The sequence below is a fragment of the Styela clava genome, unplaced genomic scaffold, assembly GCF_964204865.1.
Source record: "Styela clava unplaced genomic scaffold, kaStyClav1.hap1.2 HAP1_SCAFFOLD_49, whole genome shotgun sequence".
In the NCBI taxonomy this organism is placed as follows: Eukaryota; Metazoa; Chordata; class Ascidiacea; order Stolidobranchia; family Styelidae; genus Styela; species Styela clava.
In genome coordinates, this window is record NW_027556549.1 from 1 (window position 1) to 2,500 (window position 2,500).

General features: G+C 54.8%; 1 pseudogene; it reads right to left on the minus strand.

Annotated features, from left to right (window-relative positions):
• Positions 1 to 824, minus strand: LOC144418910 (small subunit ribosomal RNA; annotated as a pseudogene; the record flags this gene model as incomplete).
• Positions 825 to 2,500: the final 1,676 nt, after the last annotated feature.

Genomic DNA, 2,500 nt, shown 5'->3' on the forward strand with positions numbered 1-2,500 from the left:
AGGTCCTATTCCATTATTCCATGCAACACTATGCAGGCGAACAGCCTGCTTTGAACACTCTAATTTTTTCAAAGTAAACTTATCGGCCACCGCCGACACTCAGTCAAGAGCACCGACGGAGAACCGAAGGTGAGGCGAACGCAACCAGTGACACGCCTTGCGACGGACCGGCGGCGCTCGCCCAAAATCCAACTACGAGCTTTTCAACCGCAACAACTTTAGCATACACTGTTGGAGCTGGAATTACCGCGGCTGCTGGCACCAGACTTGCCCTCCAATGGATACTCGTTAAGAGTTTTAGGATGTACTCATTCCAATTACAGGGCCTCGTTAGAGTCCTGTATTGTTATTTTTCGTCACTACCTCCCCGTGTCGGGAATGGGTAATTTGCGCGCCTGCTGCCTTCCTTGGATGTGGTAGCCGTTTCTCAGGCTCCCTCTCCGGAATCGAACCCTGATTCCCCGTTACCCGTTATCACAAAGGTAGGCACGTAGCGTACCTTCGACAGTTGATAGGGCAGACACTTGAATGATACGTCGTCGGTGCAGAGACCGTACGATCCGCGTGGTTATCCAGAGTCATCAAACGTCACAGGACGAACCCGGTCGGTTTTGATCTGATAAAAGCGCGCCTCCCGAAGTCGGCGCTTAATGCATGTATTAGCTCTAGAATTACCACAGTTATCCACTTCGCTTACGAGACCAAATAAACCAAGACTGATTTAATGAGCCATTCGCAGTTTCGCTTTACGAGAACTCGTACTTGCACCTGCATGGCTTAATCTTTGAGACAAGCATATCACTACTGGCAGGATCAACCAGATAGCTGCGACAGCTGCGCTCGGCCCTTGCTGGGCCGCCCGGCGCGTGCTCGTCGCATTCGTTTAAGACCGAGGCGATCGCCTGCGGCCGTACTCAGCTTCGACAGTCGCTGGCCGCGACGTCCACGCTCTCGCCGGCAGTGCCACGCGGAGCGATTTGCGTTTTTTCTTTGCTCGCCCTCTCTCGGGCTCGATCCATTCAGTTTCGCACAAACAAGAGCTCTGCCGGCCGCCTGCAGCGGTGCCTAAAACCCGGGCATAACAATGCGACCGTTCTGCTAGGCCGACAAGCGCTCAAGCCAGACGCTCGATCGAACGCCCCCTACATATTAGTCGAGACAACGGCTCGCTCATTAGCATCGCGTTTGTACTTTAACTTTTTTTGGCTCGGCTTCTTTCGACGCCGATGCCGGCGACGCAGCACTCTCTCGCCCGCCAGCCACCGAGAAAAGGGTGCGCTCCGACCGGCCCCGCACCGCTCTTTCTTGGCTCATTCGAAATTACTGTCTTTCGCTCTGACATGCCTTACCTAGGGTTAGGTTAGTATGCTTGCACGTTTGTACTTTAACTTTTTTCGGCTCGGCTTCTTTCGACGCCGATGCCGGCGACGCAGCACTCTCTCGCCCGCCAGCCACCGAGAAAAGGGTGCGCTCCGACCGGCCCCGCACCGCTCTTTCTTGGCTCATTCGAAATTACTGTCTTTCGCTCTGACATGCCTTACCTAGGGTTAGGTTAGTATGCTTGCACGTTTGTACTTTAACTTTTTTCGGCTCGGCTTCTTTCGACGCCGATGCCGGCGACGCAGCACTCTCTCGCCCGCCAGCCACCGAGAAAAGGGTGCGCTCCGACCGGCCCCGCACCGCTCTTTCTTGGCTCATTCGAAATTACTGTCTTTCGCTCTGACATGCCTTACCTAGGGTTAGGTTAGTATGCTTGCACGTTTGTACTTTAACTTTTTTCGGCTCGGCTTCTTTCGACGCCGATGCCGGCGACGCAGCACTCTCTCGCCCGCCAGCCACCGAGAAAAGGGTGCGCTCCGACCGGCCCCGCACCGCTCTTTCTTGGCTCATTCGAAATTACTGTCTTTCGCTCTGACATGCCTTACCTAGGGTTAGGTTAGTATGCTTGCACGTTTGTACTTTAACTTTTTTCGGCTCGGCTTCTTTCGACGCCGATGCCGGCGACGCATCACTCTCTCGCCCGCCAGCCACCGAGAAAAGGGTGCGCTCCGACCGGCCCCGCACCGCTCTTTCTTGGCTCATTCGAAATTACTGTCTTTCGCTCTGACATGCCTTACCTAGGGTTAGGTTAGTATGCTTGCACGTTTGTACTTTAACTTTTTTCGGCTCGGCTTCTTTCGACGCCGATGCCGGCGACGCAGCACTCTCTCGCCCGCCAGCCACCGAGAAAAGGGTGCGCTCCGACCGGCCCCGCACCGCTCTTTCTTGGCTCATTCGAAATTACTGTCTTTCGCTCTGACATGCCTTACCTAGGGTTAGGTTAGTATGCTTGCACGTTTGTACTTTAACTTTTTTCGGCTCGGCTTCTTTCGACGCCGATGCCGGCGACGCAGCACTCTCTCGCCCGCCAGCCACCGAGAAAAGGGTGCGCTCCGACCGGCCCCGCACCGCTCTTTCTTGGCTCATTCGAAATTACTGTCTTTCGCTCTGACATGCCTTA